This window comes from Lygodium microphyllum, chromosome 26 (genome assembly GCF_053477565.2).
Source record: "Lygodium microphyllum isolate KBCC chromosome 26, Lygodium_microphyllum_v1.1.10, whole genome shotgun sequence".
Taxonomy (NCBI): Eukaryota; Viridiplantae; Streptophyta; class Polypodiopsida; order Schizaeales; family Lygodiaceae; genus Lygodium; species Lygodium microphyllum.
The window spans coordinates 42,119,646-42,139,053 of record NC_141160.1 but is presented as its reverse complement, the minus strand read 5'-3'; the positions used below and the strand labels follow the sequence as shown (position 1 = coordinate 42,139,053).

General features: G+C 41.5%; 1 protein-coding gene across 5 annotated transcripts in view; it reads right to left on the bottom strand.

Moving 5' to 3' along the window:
• Window positions 1-11,819, bottom strand: part of LOC148013193 (anthranilate synthase alpha subunit 1, chloroplastic-like) — a 176,112-nt gene extending 164,293 nt beyond the window's left edge. For 3 of the 5 annotated variants that reach the window (XR_015688808.1, XM_087667642.1, XM_087667645.1), the window contains exon 1: window positions 11,601-11,818. The gene's annotated coding sequence lies outside the window, so the exon portion shown is untranslated. Of the gene's footprint in view, window positions 1-11,600 lie in introns of all 5 variants that reach the window. The other 2 variants (XM_087667644.1, XM_087667643.1) reach the window with 2 other exon arrangements.
• Between the last annotated feature and the right edge of the window lie 7,589 nt (window positions 11,820-19,408).

The following is a 19,408-nucleotide window of genomic DNA, read 5'->3' as shown; positions in this document are numbered from 1 at the left end:
AGCAATAGCATGATTGCTCAAGATGAGCAGCTCGCCATATCTTTTTGGAGTCATGCTCCATAATGATTGTGTGTCTTGCTTTGCTTAGACAACAAGTCCCATCATGCAAGCTTCTTGTTTTTCCAATTTGAAGAACTTCTACCTAAGTCACTTAAGCAAAACTATCTTATTTTATTCTACTACATTGGAGCATAAATTCAATGTGTTTGGATAAATAGGCACCATATGAGTAATAAACTACTTTACTATAATGTTAGTGCCCTCTAAGCAAGCACTAGTCATACATCTGACTAGAGTTACCATTTGTTAATTGTCTTAAACATTGAATTGAAATAATCTATTACATATCGCTAGGTAAAACTAGAAGAAATGATGACAAGACCACTAATCATTCTCTAGCACTTGAACTAATTCATCAATGAAGAATGGTTCCAAATTTCTTAGAGCAATGAAAGACCATTTCTTGAGGGTGGAACTAGAGATGCTTCCTTCATTAAACAACGAATTTCCAAGTAGCATGTGCAGCTCAAACCCATATATGAAACTAAACCAAACCATGTTAGTGGTTTTAGATATTTGTTTTAATGGTTGTGATGGAGTGCTTTAATTCTCAATAATTAGTGCTTCAACTTAACAATCATTTAATTTTGAGAATACTAGAGTATTCACCTCCATGATTGTTACATCCTTGGACATCAAAATGGACACTAGTAGCATTGGTCACAATGGTCATGAAGTGACTTAGTGCAAATGCACTAAGGGCACTTCAGGGTTAGGGCAACCGAGTCCTATTTATAGGATTCAAGGCCCTATCGTCTAGATCATTGGGTGATCACCACTCTTGGACTGTTTGGCTTGTTGGCCGACGCACCCATTCACCAGAATGGTATGGGCTGGTGGTATGAGACCAATTTTTGGGATGTGGTCATGACCTAGAGTGTTGTTAGCTCCCAAGCTCGGGGGTGAGCCCATTTAGCTCTATGGCTGGGAGGTGAGTCTGACATCCAATCCATTTTTTCATGGATATAGCTGTCAGAGTGCAGCGGTACGGAAGCGTAGGACTGAGAGAGAGAGAACGCAGAGAGAGAGAGAGGAGAGAGAAAGAGACAGTGGAAGATGAATATCTGCTGTATAAAGTGTGCTGTATAAAAAGATATGCAGATATGTACACGGGTGCAGCGCGCTGGACTGCGTGTCTCCACCTCGACGATGCAACCTGCTGTTCACCTCGAAGTCCGCTGCAGTCTGCACTATCTCCTGTCAGGAATCTGCGTACAGAGACGGAATCTGCGCGAGCCACCAGTCTGTAATCTGCGAGCAAAAAAGTGTCTCCAGAAGACTGAAAACTCGGCTATAAATAGCCAGAAAACAAGTGCCAAAAATAGCAGGTCGGCTGCATTAAATGCAGCCGACTGTACTGCAGTCAGTTGGACTACCACGCGGCAGTCCGACTGGACTGTGCAGTCCGACCAGGGCGATGATCTCTAACACCCCCTCTCAGAGCCTGGGCGGGGCAGAAGCCTGAGGGATCTGGAATGTCTCCGAAGTAGAGCCTGGGGAAGTGCCTTCGTAAACAAATCTGCAAGATTGTCCTCCGTCTCGCAGTACTCCACAGTGATGGTCTCATCCAGAAGCTTCTCTCTGATGAAGTGGTACTGGATCTCTATGTGCTTCGTCCAGGCATGAAAAACAGGATTCCGTGCCGAGGCAATGCAACTCTCATTGTCGCATTGCAGCAAAGTAGGACGAGTCTGGGGGCAGCCAAGCTCCTCCAACAATTGCCGAAGCCACACAGCCTCACATGTGGTGGAAGACGCGGCCCGATACTCCGCCTCAGTAGACGAAAGGGCTACCGTGGGCTGCTTCTTGCTACTCCATGAGATAACACCTGCACCCAAGGTAAAACAGTAACCTGTAGTAGACCGTCTGTGGTCCACATTACCGGCCCAATCCGAGTCGCTCCAACCTGCAAGTATAAGATCTAAACCATCTATGCCTGCTGGATAATGAATCCCTAAATCAGACGTCCCCCTCAAATACCGAAGTATCCTCTGAGCAGCCTGCCAATGCACTGTCTGACGTTCACTCATAAACCCTGCCAAGAGCCCAACAGCAAAACAAAGATCAACACGAGTGTTGAGGAGCCAAATCAATGATCCAATCAACTGGCGATAGCGGGAAGCATCCGCCATGGGAGACGCTGAATGGGAAGTGGCCTTCCAATTCGGATCATAGAAGTAGAAAGGGTCCGACAATCCTCCATCGCAAAAGAAACCAAGAGCTCTTGTACATATCTCTGTTGAGAGATGAAGATCCCCCTCTGAGACTGATAAATCTCATGGCCCAAAAAGAAATGGAGTAGACCCAAGTCCGTCATCTCGAACGTCCGATGTAAATCTGCCTTCGTCTCTTGGACCTTCTGTGCATGATCACCAATGACAATCAAATCATCAACATACAACACAAAAAGCACACAACCATCCTTGGAAGTGTGAACATAAAGCTGCGGATCAGCCTTAGAATGCCGATATCCCAACTGTGACTGAAGGAACGAGTCAATCTTCTCGTTCCATGCACGCGGAGCCTGCTTGAGGCCATACAAGGCCTTCTTCAACTTGTAGACTTTCCCATCTGAAGATCCGAAGCCAGGAGGCTGCTCGACATAGATCTCCTCCTTCAAATCACCATTGAAGAAGGCCGACTTCACATCCAACTGGTAGACAGGCCATCTCCTATGGCCAGCCAAGGCAAGAACAGCTCGAATAGTCGCCACGCGAGTAGTGGGGGCAAAAGTATCATGATAATCAATCCCTGGGCACTGTGCAAAACCTTTAGCAACAAGGCGAGCCTTGTGCTTGTCCAAAGAACCATCGCTAAGGTACTTGGTCTTGAAGACCCATTTGACGCCAATCACCTTCTTATTCGGGGGACGTGGCACGAGTGACCAAGTGCTATTCCTCTCAATAGCCTCCAACCCGGCTTCCATAGCTTTCTTCCATGGTGCGGACTGTAAAGCCTCCTTCATGGAGGTGGGCTCTGGATCTTGCATAACACGGATCATCAAACAATAGTTAGAGCAAACAAGCTCCGTAGAATGTGCCCGGTGCCTCCGTGACCGCTGCGGACCATCCTGCGGTCCCCACTCCTCAAGAACCCCCTCGATCCTTGAATCACGGAGTGTGTCACGGGCCCAACGAGAAGGAGGCCTGGCCTCCCCTCGTCTCTCTCCATCAGCTGAAGACTCTGGGATGTCCACCGGTGATAACTCCTCAGAGGTGACCGGTGGAACAGTAGACTCTGTGTTAGAAACAGAATCAAAATCAAAAGGCGCGGGCTCCAAAGGAATTGTAGCGGGAGCCCAACTCTCCCCTGGATCTCCAAGAACGGGATGCTCCTCACCCGCTGGTATGGCCGGAACCTCCACAAACCGCACATCTCGACTGGTGTACACATCCCGCTTGACGGGATCATACAAACGATAGCCTTGGGACTGGGAGCTATAGCCAACAAATGCCTGTCTTCGGGAAGCTGCTTCAAATTTATCACGATGAGCCTTGGAAATGTGAGCATAGGCATCACACCCAAAGACCCTAAAATAAGAAACATCGGGCTTAGTCCCAAAGTAAGCCTCAAAAGGTGTCATCCCATCAACGGCCGAAGTGGGGGATCGGTTAAGGATGTGTACTGCAGTAGCCACAGCCTCGGCCCACACAAACTGAGGTGTCTGTCGGTGCTTGATCATGGTGTGCGCCATCTCGATCACACTACGGTTCTTCCGTTCAAGAATGCCATTTTCTTGAGGAGTGTTGGTATTAGCAAACTCCTGGTGAATACCTTTATCTGCACAAAAATGAGCAAACTCATTAGAAACAAATTCACCACCCTTGTCGGATCACAAGGTCTTCAATCTCCGGCCCGATCGGTTCTCCTCAAAGAGAAGCCAATCCTTGAAGTGGGAGAAAGCTTCTGACTTCAATGCCAAGAAATAGGCCCATGTCATCCTGCTGTAGTCATCTACGATCAACATGAAGTACGAGCTCCCTCGCAAGGACTCGTTCCTCATAGGGCCACAAAGATCCGTAGATGCAAGCTCCATCGATGAAATAGACCGCCGCGAAGCTTTGTGGGGAATGGCATCCCTATGCTACTTCCCACGAATGCAGGAGACACATGGCTGCTGGCTCACCACTATATCCGGCAACCCTCAAACAAGCTGTCCACGTGACGCCCTCCGAAGATAATCATAGTTGAGTTGACCAAACCGGGCATGCCATAACTCAGACTGTGTCTGAGAGGTAAGAAGAAGAGTAGAGAGGGCGGTGGAAGACTTCAATTTATAGATGCCGTTCTCCTCATATCCAGATGATAAAACCTTCCTTGACCCACGATCAAGGACTCGCACTGAATCACTGTCAAACTCCACGAAAAGTCCAAGGGAGCAAATCTTATGAACTGACAGTAGATGATACCCTAAACCTGGTACATGCAAGACCTCTGAGGTATGGGTACCACCACGACCATCTGGAATAAGTTGCATCTCACCCCGTCCTGCAATAGACACTGAAGAGCTATCTCCAATAAGAATCTGCCCACGCGAGGGTTGCAACTGAGCAACACCATCTTATGAAGGAGTCATGTGCCAGGAGGCACCACTGTCAATGATCCACTCTCGAGCCTGGGGAGCCGTCATCGCAATATCAGAAGTATTTGGTGTAGAGTCCTCAATGACAGCTAGATGAAGAAATGCAGCTGATGAGGCTGCAGCCACTGCTCCAGAATCCTTCGTGTCCTTCTTGTTGGTGTCCTTCTTGTCTTTGTCAGGGCAATCCTTCTTCCAATGGCCAGTCTTTCCACAAATATGGCATGTGGATTCTTTGTCCTTGTCCTTGTCCTTCTTTGACTTAGTATCCCCCTTCTTCTTCTTTTGGTCCTTCCCCTTCTTCTGAGAGGCTTGACCTGTCAGTGCCTCCGACTTGGAAGCATTCTGTCCCTTTAGCTGTTCCTCTTGGTCCAAGACCATAGGAACCAACTCTTTCCACCGAAGAGCGTACTCTCGCCCCAAAGCAATAAGGGCAGAGTAGAAAGCACCGAATAGAGGCGGCAACTGGGACAAGAGTGTGATCGCCATATCTTCCGAGGAAATCGGCTTCCCCGCATTCTGAACCTGCATCTGAAGCTGTCTAAGCTTGTTGATGTGCTTCTGCAACGAAGAACACTTGTTCACGGACAAGGTCCGCGTTTGAACCTCCAAAGAAACCCGCTTCATTAGGGTCATCCGGTTATACATCTGATCAAGCTCCAACCATATCTCTCGAGCCACTGTCAAGTGCTTGATGTGAGCTATCACGGCTGTAGTACAAGACAGAAAAAGAAAGGAACGAATCCTGGCATTTAGTTTGTCCCAGTGAGACTGTGCCCTGGACAACTCCGCACGAGCATCGGAAGAGAGTTTGGACTCATCTCTCACCGAGGGCCGGTCGATGTCCTGTACAAGCTCCGCCAAATCATACGACTCAAGGATGGCCAACATCATGACGTGCCAAATGCAGTAGTTGTCGCCATCAAGCTTCTGATCTGCAGAAAGAGCCGATAAGACAGGCACCTTCCGGTCCATAATCGTCTGGAACTCCAAGTCAATTTCGGTAGACATCTTCACCTGTAATGCCTTCACAAACGCAAAAGCAACCCCCTCTGACTATGATAACTCAGCCTACTAGGGCTCTTCCGCGTCCTGAAACTTCTTCACCCGCCGGAGGCGATGAAAAAGCAAAACCTGCACTTGAAAGCTGAAGACTCAAACTTTCTCCTCGTCAAACAACAGTAAACAGCAGCAAATCCACCACCTGGACTCCTTTCCCGCGCGCCCATGCTCGCTTCAGCCCTTGTTCCGAGGCACAGCCCTCCTGCCTGCCCTCAAACGCTAAAAACGCAGCCTTATGTCGCGATAGAAACTCCTCTTCAGGTTGGTTTTGCACTCAGTCAGCCCTTTAACACTGCTCTGATACCATGTCAGAGTGCAGCGGTGCGGAAGCGTAGGATTGAGAGAGAGAAAACGCAGAGAGAGAGAGGAGAGAGAAAGAGACAGTGGAAGATGAAGATCTGCTGTATAAAGTGTGCTGTATACAAAGATATGCAGATATGTACACGGGCGCAGTGCGCTGGACTGCGTGTCTCCACCTCGACGATACAACCTGCTGTTCACCTCGAAGTCCGTTGCAGTCTGTACTGTCTCCTGTCAGAAATCTGCGTACAGAGACGGAATCTGCGCGAGCCACCAGTTTGTAATCTGCGAGCAGAAAAGTGTCTCCAGAAGACTAAAAACTCCGCTATAAATAGCCAGAAAACAGGCGCCAGAAATAGCAGGTCGGCTCGACTGTGCAGTCCAACAAGGGTGATGATCTCTAACAATAGCCTGTGTCGTGTGTCATGTGCAAGTTGGATCCTAGGAGGACACTTCATTGATATCAGAGCATCAACCTGCTATCTAGCGCAGGATACAATGCCATACACCAAACCAATCTGGCTCACAAAACCATGATGGTTCACACCTAACCAACGTCATGGCTAGGAGTCTCTATGAAAGCGGCGGATGGCCCATAGATGTTGATCTAGGTTGGGGGATGAGAGCTGCAAACAATTCTTCTGGAGAGTTATATGCTGCATGTCCTAATGTGCAGGTAACTACTAGAGACATAAAAGACAATTTTCACTTCTTTGTTCAAGACTCTTATAGTTACCCTATCATTCTTGGGTAACCTTACACTTATGAAGCCCGCTTGGAGACAAAAGCTCTTGATGATGGTTTTTCCTATGCTTAATTAGGGTGGTATGGAACATTGTTAGCGAAAGGGGTGTACAAGGGGGGCACATGTTGTAAGTGGCGGGTACAACTGTCAGCAAGGTAAGTTTCTTGTTCGGTACTCATGTTCAGGTTTTGTGTTGAGAAGATGCTTGTGCGCAAGGATTTTTTGTGGTTCTAGTGATTGGGATCCAGGGAGCTGCCACTCCAGGGCTATGGTTGACCATTATCACTAACCAAACTCTTGCGGCCCGTATAGACATCAGCATTTTTGCTTAGACAGCAACATTTGATTTTAATGTAATCATTAGATTTAATGTCAATTTGACATTTAATGTTAACTATTGCATTAACATTTAGTATTAGTGTACCGATTTTAAAATTTAATGTTAATCTTACTATTTATAGTAGTTTTAATGTTATTGTTAATGTTATTAAGGTTATCTTTGACATTAGTATTGATTGTTCAGTCGTCGAGAGAGAATGTAGCCACAATAGTCATGGAGAGAGAGTCTGAGAAACAAATCTTGATTGCAGTTGTAGAGAGAGAGAGAGAGTAGTCTTGGAAACTCGTCCCTAGAAGTGGTTCTACAAGCTCAAATTAATAACATACAATGGCACGTAGCCAAGTTGCACACTCCCCATTTTCCATTTGTACTCGTAGCCTTAAGGACATTACCTTTGCAATTCCAACCTGATCCCTTTAAAAGGGAGAAGAATAAATGAGATGAGATCAACATTCACTCATGGCTAGCCATGTGGACAGCTTATTTTGATTTGTATTAGTTTGATGATGCTCAATGTAAGCATGGGGAAGAACGTGATAGTTAAGAGGGGAGCCGGCCCCTCCCTCTTCACAGAAATTTATTTAAACAAACCACAAACACCAAGTGCTTAAACCATATAGAAAGGACTGATTTGCTGCAATTCTGAAAATTAGGGTTTTGAAACCTTAATTTCTGTTTACTTTGAGCAATAGTCTGATTTTCTTTTGCAGTGCTTGGACTAGATCAAGCTAAGTAGAAAGTGCTTCTTGGATGAGTTATACATAGGAGAGTACAAAGCATGTGGTTAAAATTACAACATGAGAGCTTATTGCGAATGAAGAGAAAGACCTCGAATATATAGGTGTGAGGCTTGGGTGTTCAAAAATGAAAAGTAGAGGTTACAAATGACAAGTATTTGTTGAAAATGAGAAGTGTAGGGACACTTGTCTCTTCAAAATGACACAGTCCTATTCTAGATGCCATTGTCCACATATCAATTTTCTAGAGAAAGAAGCTTTTAAACCTTCTACTCTAAAAATCTCTCAAATGGTTAAGAATCTAAAATAGTCGTTGAAAACAAAATTATTCCTTGTGAAATTCTAGAGCCTTTGACACGAATAGAATTTCCATTTGAGTAATTCTCAAAAACAATAACCTCCTAAATTTAGGAATCACTAAATTAAGATTCTAGAGAGATTCATTATATAGGTTCGCCAGTTCATCATTTGTTTCTTTGATTATGAGAATCTAGTTTCACTTTTTGAAACCACTCATTATATGGGCTTCTAGTCAGTGTGAGTAGCCAAGTGTAAAAGTTTTCATCATCTAGGCTTTCTAGTCAATTTGACTGCTCGACTAAACTTCTAATTTCTCTTGGGCATCTCGTCCATGACAATCCAAGTATAATTATAGGGCATTCTTCCATTAGCCACGCATCAAATTAATTTAAATCATTGAGCCAATATATATTGGTAAGAATTAATATACAAAAGGTTGGTTACATCCTCGCTCTTGAAATTCATCTTTTTCTCAGGACATTGCTTGAAGTATCTCTAGTCTGACACATCTTTTTCTCAAGACATTGCTTGAAGTATCTCTAGTCTTACAGCATAGTTGTCAGGTATGAAAGGTACGATACGGTACGGTACGATAAAATACAATACTAAATACCCAAACCGAGCACCCTTGGGGACCTACATGTAAGGGTATCCATCCAGACACATATAAATCCCCTAACCTTGCTGTGACAAACCAAATTATTTGCCCTAGAATATTTAATTAACCATAAGTATCAACGATGACACTAGGAAATTGGTGTTAATTAATTAATTAATGCCAATTCCGAGACTAATGAGTGCTCAAGATTAGTTGGGTCATAAATTGGCAAATTTAATTGTTGCCCAGTTAGATTTTTTTTTTAGCCATAAATAATTGGTAAATTAATTTTCAGAATTGATATTCTGAAAATTAAGTCAATAAAGTTGGATAATGCTGGAAATTGGATTTAGAAGGCTGTCATTTAGCAAGACTTACCTCTGCAAGAGAGGAAATGTTGGTGGAAGGCTCAGTATTCTCTCTCATCTTTCAATCTATTCTCATTCTTCTCATAAATTTACAGCAAATTCAGCCATTGGAGGTGGAGATTTTTATGAATCCATATTGTAAACCCTAATTTACAACAAAAAATAGGGTTCGACAACCATCTTGGGAAGCATGCTCAAAATTTACGGCCTAGAGACTTAAATTTCAATCATTGGAATCAAGGATTTCAGGAGATTCAAGTGGCATTTAGCTAGTAAACATTTGGGGTTGAATTTGTCACCCAAGGAGCACAATGGGAGGCCAATTCCCAAGCAAACCAAGGGGCAAATTGGTTTGAAGATAGCAAGTCATTTATAATAGCAAGAGAAACTTGGATCAGTGGAGGAGATTCAAGATCTAAGTGTAATCCATCCATTTGCAATAAAAGATAAAGAGATACGGCAAGGCCCAAGGGGTGCCAGTTTTGGGGCCAACAAGCTGTCCATAGTCCAAGATTAAGTAGTAAATTGTGCATTTCAATTTATGTGCTTTGATTGCCTATTGTAATTATCAATTGATCAAGTTATTACCACCCTTTTCAAGGAGGAAGGCTGGTTTCATCTCACCAATGCCTTATGAGCTCAGACATTGATACCTATTAGTTTTGATCATGTGACCTCGATGTTGCTCGAGCATGAGGTTGCTTTGTATTTACAAGGGAGGTTGCCATCTTGCTTTGGCGGCAAATCTTCGAATGCTTTTGTTGTTTCAAAGAGGGATAACAAGCAAAAAGAAGACACATCTTTGAAAGGATTGCAAGAAACTAGTGCCACTGTAGAAGGAGAAGGAGAAAAAGAAGTATAATCAAGTCAGTTGCATTAAATGCACTAGACACAAAATGGATATGCTTTCTACCAATGAGCCCTCTAACCGAAGACACGTACAATGCCAACAAGTTAAAGATCATTGCCCTTTATTTCACCAAAGACTAGTTTCAACTATCCACTCTTGCCCACTCTCTTTAGGCTGTACATTGATACGAAATCAAACTATATTGATATATCAACAAACTAGGACAGGGAGCTAGCCCTGGGGGAATATTGATTCCTTTACTGTAATGTGTTGATAGTGTTCATCTCAGATACTCTAGAGGGTTTGCACCAACATTGCATGTCTTTGCCATGACAAATGCCTTACAATGATCCTTAGGAAAACCAAGGTTATTGCATTTAACACCTCCGTCCAATGCTGAGATCCACTTCATCAAAACATGTGCATATAGTGATGGGTCCCTGTAAAGAAAATTTCCTCTTCCCTAAGGATCAAATTTACCAACTATGCCATCTTGAATCAAAGACTAAGAGGCACTATTCACGCAAGTGTAGGAGATCAAAGGGTGCTTTCATTGACTATTCCAAGAGAGATTTGCTCCACTATTGAGGCATGAGACACCTTAGAGATGCAAGCTAACACACTCCTACAAACTTTTACAGAGTTGCGGCCACATTGGATACCACATAGCACACCTCGAATAGACCTATAGACCCATCATGAAGAGTCACCTTGGACAAAGCCAAAAAGAGATACAAAGCACACCACCCATGACCCATTGGCTCACATCCCCACTTAGAGTACCACGAAAGGTATAGATAGACTCAAGCTGTCGAGCCACAACGCTAGAGTCTATCTATGTTGGATAGACCCCTGTGGCACATCAAGAAATGATATTAATCATCTCCTTCCTATGCAGCTTGTTATCATATTCCACACTTACTAGTTTGCCATATCTAGCAAATTCATCCCCCAACTTCATTTTAACCAGTTGTCCTGCTGTTCTTTGCTAGGTTTTTTTATTTTTCTCCTGTTATCATATTCCACATGTACTAGTTTTGCCATATCTAGCACATGCATCCCTAGCTTCATTTTTACAGGTTGTCCTATTGGTCCTAGCTAGATACTTTTCTTTTTTCCAGTCATATTTTCCTTATTCTATTTGGAATACATGATAGTCCCCTAAGTTCACATGTATCTATCATTTGATGGATGATAGTCCCCTATCATATATATCTATCTTTTGTCTTATACGCCAATCTCTCTGGCTGAAACTCTAGCAAATCGTTCAGGATATAGGCGCACCAAAAAGTCTAGTCCATACCGCAAAATAAGTATCCCTTTGGACTGGATTAGATGGAGGGAACAGGTATAATTCAATTCAGAGTGCACTATGCCACTATGCAACATTGAATACGGTCAGTTTACATTAGCAGGCAATACAACACTTGGAAGACTACAGCTAGCTGGAAATAGAGTGGAATCTATTCAGATAACCGAGGCACATACTGACAAGCTGCTCCATAGCAGGAGCCGGCTTTTTCAAGAGTCTGCATGGGACAAAGAGATGGCGGACAACAATGAAGCGGTAGAAACTAATGCAAATTTTGTGTCGATATGACTTCAAAGTGATCATCAAGCCAATTGTTATAAGAAGACGGGGACGAGGAGGAGAGACTGACAGGAAGGTGCGTCGAAATGGATAGAAGCTTCTTTTCGTGGAAAGGATGCCTTTTCTTCTTCTTCTTCTCTGACTGGTTCGCTAGCTGCTGCTCCACGAGTCGATGGATGCTCCAGGAATCACTGGCTGCTACCCCGCAAAACGCTTGCTCCTCCGCAGTGCTAAGCGCTGTATGCTGCACACAGTGCGATACTACCACCTGGTTCTGTTAATCATATCCACAGGTTGTTGCGCACTTTACATTTAGATCCGCTCTGGGTCCTACTCTTAACATTGATTTAGACTAGGCTAAATAGTTTTAAATAATTTAGAGTCAAAACAAGCTCTCTTAGCCAATGGGTATTGGCATAGTGCTTTGAGTGTGGGTCAGAGTTTGAGGCATGTATGAGCATCCTCAAAAGGCACAATATATATTCCCTTCAAAACAAACTACCTTAGAGTTAAACTATTTTGAACAAACTCAAAAGACATTAAAGTGTGGCAATGTAAGGAGCAGTGAGGTCTTATTTCTAGCGTTACATTGTATGCTTTAGAGTGGTCCTTGGCTCCTATAGTCGATCATTGCATGTTTGTTTCAACATCTTCAATATCAAGGATCTTATTGCAACTACCCACCCTCCACCTTGCAATGCTTTAGAGTAATGCACTCCAAGCTTAGATCATGTGTGTTGCATGTTTGTTTCACCATCTTCAATATCAAGGATCTTATTGCAACTACCCACCCTCCACCTTGCAATGCTTTAGAGTAGTGCACTCCAAGCTTAGATCATGTGTTAAAGTGATAGGATGCACGTTGTTAAAGTGATAGAACGTTACTTCTTTCTCATACAATCAACTAGTGTTTGTCATGCAAGCACTACGCATTGTTGGCACAACGTAAATTGAATTGGACAACCCTCGAGATCTCTCATTATACTACTATTGAAACCATAAGTGCTTTCTTTAGAACCCACATATGGAACACTTAATTTGAATGAGAACTCGTAATCAACACCTTTGGGGGTGCAAGATAATTGCTAGATGGATGCAAAACAAGGCTCGTGTTCATTATAAAGAAGCAGTTAGCAGCAAGAGGCTACATCGAGACGGTTCCATTGTTGGTAAGCTCAACAACCTTATTGTAGTGTTATGTGATTGCCTTTATTAAAAGGTAATAAGGCTAATGTTTCTTACTACATGATATATGAAATTATATCACATTCTTATAGATGGCCAAGTACCCTTGCAGAATAACACAATGTGGAAATCAAGCCTATGCAATTGTGCCTTGTCGCTTTGTGAAGAGGGTAGAGGCACACTTATAGGGGATTGTCTAACTAGTCTTAGTTTAATTGTGTGCATCTATGAGTGTATGTATCTGTGTGAATACACCTACTTGTGAGTCTCCTATGAGGGTGTATATGTGTGCACCTTGCTATCGTAATACCATGCACCCAAAGTATCTAGCATGAGAACACAAGGGTTCATATATATCAATGAAATCTCCTATGGCTACGTTCTTTAAAAGACTAAATTTGTCTCTAATTTTAAGTCACATGTTGACAAACTACTTTTAGTAAAATAATTAACCTACAACTCCTACATACACCTCATAAGACATTGACAAACAATGATTGAGGCAAGCTACAACCACAGCATCCCCATTCCATCCTTCCCCCATGTACACATTTTGGATGATACCGAAGATTTAGGTATAATTCCTTATAGAACAAGTTTGCCTAGAGTAGCTCCACACACTACATAGGAGACCATACTTACTTTTGTAAGTTTGTATCTCTTGTTATGTTTTGGTTTATGTAGCATTATGTTTCATTGCCCAACATGGGGTAATTAAAGTGTATAGTGCATTGCATTTTAGACACGTAAGTAGATAATCAAATGTAATGTAGGGTATTTAGAGTAAAGGGGTAGTGATTGTGACACTTCTTGCTAGGATGCACAATTTACAACTTACATATAGCTCTATACAAGCTTCTTGCCTCTTTTTAAGGAACAAATATTAAATGAGGAAGAACGATCATTTTCAATCACTACCTCAAGTGGTAGCAATTGGTGATAATTTATGAGCACGTTCTTCTCTAAGACTTTGGGTTACATAGCTCCGCATTTGAAGGGTTCTTTACTATAGCACAGTTTGGGTAGTAAGCATTTACAATAAATATCTATGTATTGAATGCCTAGAAGATCTTCAAGTATGCTACATGGTTATGTTGATGGTTGGTATTGTTGTTTATGCTCGAATATACTTATGTTGAGCTTTACATATTGGATTTGAGCTCAGTTGGCTGCATTTGGAATAGTGGCTACTTGCTTCAGTGATTTCCACTTGCAATCTTGAAGACTTATTGAAGGTATATGTTCCTAGATTATACTTGATATATTTTGGGCATAGCATGTCGATGGTCATTATGATTCTCACATGGCCACTAACTTATTACTCATTATATTTAGTTTGTTGCACCTACCTACAACTAGCATAGTTATAGTGCTAGTCGATTAGTATAGTCAGTTATGCATTATCTAACTTAGTAGACCACTTTTCTTTATGTTGTATCTTATCTATACTTTGTGTATATTGTATAGTGTGTGGAAGAAGAATGAAAAAACTAGCAAGAAAATGTTTTAGCCCCCATCTCTCTTCTTATATTCTTCAGTGAGCTTCCTCTTGTGTGTACAGTCTGTGTTTGGCATAGCAGCTCAAGCAAGTTCCCTCACAATGCGATTCTTGATATGGTATCAAAGTGGCGCCACACTGAGAGAGGCTGGTTTTGAAGGCTGAAGTGAATGAGAAGAATCAAGGATTCGAGCAAGCAAGCAATGGTAAGAAGCTCTCCCATCCTTCCACTCTCTCTCCTTGGATAGTGCCTGGTGAAGAAAATAAGCCAGAGCTGAGTATCCTTGTGACTCCAGATGAATTAAAGGCGTGGAAGGAATGGAATGCAAAAGACAAAAAGGTGATGTATTGGCTATCTATCATTGATAATACTATGCTAGGACATGTCAAGAATGCAGAAACTTCACATACAGCTTGGACAAATTTTGAGAATATGTTTTCAGTAAATACAAAGGCACAAAAGATTCAACTCAAGCAAGAATTAAATACCTTGAAGAAAGAGAAAATGTATGTCAATGAGTATGTTTTGAAGGTGAGGAGAATTGTAGATGCTGTAGTAGTGATTGATGCAATGCCTGATGATGATTTCATATACTTTGGGTGGCCTTAATAATAAGAAGGCTTGGAAATCATTTGTCACTTCTATATATGTACAGAAGCCATTTCTAGATTTTGATGAGTTGATCTCTCTCATGATTACTAAGGAGATCAATATGCAGGGTGACTCATTTGAAAGAAATGGTGAACATATCCAAGCATTTTACTCAAGTTTAGGAAGGGGATATGGGAGATCCTCTTTGAGAGGTCGTGGTATGGGACGTACTGACCATAAAAAAAAGTTAAATCAGTAATTTGGTGAAATGCAGGTTTCAGGAGACCGTGGAAACTTTAGAGGCAGGGGGAGCTCTAGAGAAAGAGGTGGATGGTAGAACAAAGATTCTGAAAATTCTTATATTGTTTGCCATTATTGTGGCAAAACAAGTCATATTGCGGCCCATTGTTATGCTAAGAAAAATAGGGTTGCAGAAAGAAAAAATATACATATTGCAAAATTTGCATGGGCATTAATGTCTAAAAAGAATATGCCAAAATATTTTTAGTTTGAAGCTATTCATATTGCTGTCTATGTTATGAACAAAACTCCCACGATGACTGCAGCTCATGGAATGATCCTCGAAGATTACTTTACAAGCAAGAAGCCCAATGTGTCTCATTTAAAAGTGTTTGCATGTATTGCATATGTTCATGTATCAGATAGGCTGCGAAAGAAGCTTGATCTGAAGGCTAAAAAATGTATTCTTATTGGATACTCTTTAGAGCAGAAAGGGTATCATTGTTATAACCTTGTCACATTTTGATGAGATGAGCAGTTGGTATGTATCTACCAGTGAGATGTATTAGATGATGATAATGATCATGATAGTTATGTGTAGAAAGAAAAGAAAGATTCATGGAGCCTTAGTGGACTAGAACATCATCTAGTACTACACCTATAGTTAGCCCTTGACCTAGGAGACTAAGGAGTATCTCCACATCTTTAGATGGATCTATAAGTGTTGCAGGTAAAGACAAAGGAAAGAAGAAAGTGTAGAATGGTAATGATGCATCTATTAGTCATTTGGGATTTGATGGAGATTCTAGTAGTTCTGAGAGTTTGGACGATGAGCTTGGTATTCCTTCAATCTGTGGACACCACGTGCATAGAGAGCACATAGTAATGTAAAGGCTCCATTGAGTAATCTAGTGGTACGCAAGTCTAACAAGGTTAGATACCCTGTTAAAAGATTTGGTTTTGAAGGTTATGTAGCTCACCATTATACTTATATGGTGAAGGTAGTTGAAGATATTGAGCCCACTTGTTTTGAGGATGTTGTTGGTCATGCTCATTGGGATGCAGCAATGGATGAGAAGATGGCTGCATTAGAAGCCAATAAGACTTGTGGGATTTGGTACCCTTGCCTAATGGCAATAAAGCTTTTGGTTGTAAGTGGGTTTACAAAGTATAGCATAATGCAGATGGTTCAATTAGCAGGTATAAGGCTAGGCTAGTTACAAAAGGCTATGTTCAAACGTGTGGCATAGATTATAAAGGGACATTCAATCTAGTTGCTAGGATGGCAATTGTTATATGTGTGATTTCCTTGGCAGTAGCCAAAGATTGGAATTTGCAACAAATGGATGCCAAGAATGCCTTCTTGCATAGTGAATTTCAAGAAGAGGTGTATATGGAGTAGCCAGCAGGTTATGAGGATTTAGAGCATCCCAGATATGTGTACAAGTTAAAGAATGCGCTCTATGAGCTAAAGCAAGCACTTAGAGCATGGTTTGAAAAGATCGGAGAGTATCTTGTCAATATTGGCTTTTTATTTCTGATATTGATCACTCACTTTATGTGAGAAGGGGAGAGGTAGATTTGGTCATCATAGTCATCTATGTGGATGACTTGATTATTATAGGTGACAGTGACGATGGGATTGCTGAAGTTGACTTCTTGAAGAATATGTTTGAGATGAAGGATTTGGGTAAGCTGAAATACTTTCTTGGTATTTGGAGCCCCAAGAGGAACACCAAGGAAAAGGGAATTCTCTTGCAAGAAAATCTATCTTGTAACATCAACAAGCTTTTATTTCATTCTTTTGATCATCAAAACAAAGAAAACAACAATTCTTCGCGCAGCATCATAGTAGATATCTCCCACGGATTTGATAGAATCAACCATATTCTTCAATATCTTCACAAAATCCATCAATATAACAAAGAACACAAGGAAATACACCATCTTTGAATGGAAATCAATCACATATTATTCATCTTCAATGTCTTTATAGTTCTCTCTCTCAATCTCTCATATACAATTACACTATTTTGATAGATTTGACTATCTCTGACTCTCTCTCTCTCTCTCTCTCTCTCTCTCTCTCTCTCTCTCTCTCTCATCAATAGTACATCATATCCTCACTACAACACTCTCATAATCACTCACAATAATCCATCTTAGGTCGTGGATGCACCTCCCAAGAGGTATGTCTGATATGAAGGGGCACCAGAGACATCATAGTGCCCTGTGAGATCTATCTTCTGTCACTGTCTTCTGTAACCTTCTGTGAATCTTCATCAGCTACTTCTTCACTTCTTTTGACTTGAATAGAGCTTCCATTCATCCTTTTCCTAAGACAAGAACACTTCCCAAAACATCCATACATCCATCATAACACTCAACAGAAACAAATAGAACAGACCCCAGAACAATAGAGCAACAGGACTACATAGCTACAGAAGCACAGAAGCTACAGAACTTTACAAAAGATCAACAGAACCCATAAAAACAAAAAAAAAAACCAATTCAATCTCTTATAAACCTTTTAACACATTTCAATCATCTCGCAAAACATCCATTCAACCATCTCAACTACCAAAACAGAACCAAAACAGAACAAAATCAGGCCTTACAGAACCATACAGAGAGAATTACAGAACTCTTCAGAACAACATATTTCATAAAAAACCAACATAAACCCTTTCAAACATACTCAAACCACTCCAAACACTTCAAAACATCTTCAAACTCAAACAATCAACCACCAAAAACAACCATTCAGCAACAAAAACAACAAAAAATCAGCCCAAAAACCAATCATTTCCACACTCAACATATCCCCACACTTAATAAGGAAGCGTCCTCGCGACCTAAGAAAATGGAAGAATAAAAGCTCTATGATCTGCTAAAAAAAATCTTCAATTCAGCATAAATCACCCACTTTGATCACGACCCCAACATATCAGCTTCATAACCTGGATCTGAAACACATATGAAAGAAAAACCAATAACACAAAAAAAAAACCATTCCAATATTATAAAAACCAAAATAACTCAAACTATTAAAGGATATAAGAGTTCTGCATCCAAATCTGCAACTGCAACCATGTGATAACCAGCTGCATCAATCTTTACAGCTTCATCTTCATCAGCTCCACACAATTGAAAAAAACATCACCTAATACAAAAAAATACCCATATACAAATATAGTCTGAATAGCATGGATCCCCAAAAATTGGAGAGCAAAAAGAAAATTTTCATTAATAAAGGAGGAATGATACAATGAGGAAAAAGCTCCATTGCTAAGTAGGATGAATGTATTTCTTCTTAAACTGTATACTAAGCTTTAAATGCTCCAAAGCTTTACTCTCATCAACAAAATGTTGAGGCACATTCTGGAGGAACTGTAAGCAACACATCCTTTCCAATAAGATGAGGAACCTGGTAGGGAAGGCCTGTGCAAAGTAGTATAGAACATCCATCTGAGCAACAGTCACGTCTACATTTGGATTGATGAGCAGCTGAGGGATACTCTTTCGAGTATTCAGCTTTGACTGCTGATGCATGAAAGCAAGATACCAACAAAAATGAGCTGCAAGGCGAATAGTGGTATCCTCAGAAGTAGCATGCACTTTGGCAAAATGAAGGTAAGAGTTCGAACATGCTACAGATGTATCCCAAGACCTTGAAATGAGAGGCCAGTTAAATACCGGTCCTGTCACACAATCATGTAGCGTCCATTGTCTTCGACAGAGTATGTCACTGCCATATCCTGGAGTATCCAGCACTGACTGGGGAGGAAGATTGATATAATCAGATGAAGGGGGCAATGGAATAAGAGGAGAACATTGTAAAGGATGATAAGATAAATCATAAAAGGAAGGCAAATGAAGGGATAAGGAAGATGGCAAAGATGGAGAATTCAACAAAAAGGTACGAAGGGAATCCACTGAGAAAATAGAAGGAATAGGAGGAACATAAGGTGGAGGGTCAGAAGGGGTAGGTGATGATGTAGGATCAGCAATAAAAGGACATGTAGTGAAAACAGGGATATGAGGAAATCCAGAAGGAGTCAAAGATAAAAGCGGAATGGTATCAGGACTTGAGAAAAGAAGGGAAATATAAAAAGGGAAACGATATGCCATAAGAGAATAAGAAAGGAGATCACCAGGATCCAAAGGATAGATAGAACAACGGAAATTAAGGTCCTGGAAAAAGGAATCAATAAATAATGGATGATCAGCAATAAAGCTCAACAACTGAGGTTGCAATGGCTGGATATCAGATTTATGGAAAACACTCCGAAGACGATGAGGTTCCAAAGCGTCAGCCTCGAAAAGTGGATGCCAAGCATGTCTCTTACACCAAGACGTTTGC